This window comes from Seriola lalandi, unplaced genomic scaffold (assembly GCF_002814215.2).
Source record: "Seriola lalandi dorsalis isolate HSWRI2012SDOR001 ecotype SW California unplaced genomic scaffold, Sedor1 jcf7180002054861, whole genome shotgun sequence".
In the NCBI taxonomy this organism is placed as follows: domain Eukaryota; kingdom Metazoa; phylum Chordata; class Actinopteri; order Carangiformes; family Carangidae; genus Seriola; species Seriola lalandi.
In genome coordinates, this window is record NW_019525414.1 from 613,339 (window position 1) to 613,864 (window position 526).

The window sequence follows — 526 nt, forward strand, 5'->3', positions numbered from 1 at the left end:
TCTCATATGCTGTGAAACTGTGGCGTTAATAAAAAGGAGCAACGTTAAGCGTCACTATGAGACCAAACACGGATCGTTTGATGAAACATCCCCGCAGAAGTCCGCAGTGAGTCTACCCGTGTCCTCACACACGCATTTACAGTGCTCACTTAAGATTGCGTGGATTTTGGTGCAACACAAGAAACATTGAGCGATGGGACAGTGGTGAAGGAGTGCTTTAATGCGGCTGCAGAGATTTTACTTGACAGTAAACAAAAAAACGACATGTGTGAAAAAAATCAAGCCAATGCCATTGTCAGCTTCAACGACAACCAGAAAATCCGAACTATTAGCAGAGGATCGACTGGCACAGCTTGATGCAGCTGTTCAAAACGCAGTATGCATATCCTTAGCTATTGATGAGTCCACAGATGTAACAGATAATGCCCAGCTTTTGGTGAATGTGAGATTTCTTCACAAAGAGAAGAAAGAGATGTGTGAGGACCTGTTGGGTTTAATGCCACTAGTTAATACATGGTTAAAATAG

The 526-nt window shown here is 42.8% G+C and overlaps 1 long non-coding RNA gene across 1 annotated transcript in view; it reads right to left on the bottom strand.

Moving 5' to 3' along the window:
- LOC147817887 (uncharacterized) overlaps window positions 1-526 on the bottom strand; it is a 165,011-nt gene that overhangs the window by 1,125 nt on the left and 163,360 nt on the right. The window lies entirely within an intron of this gene.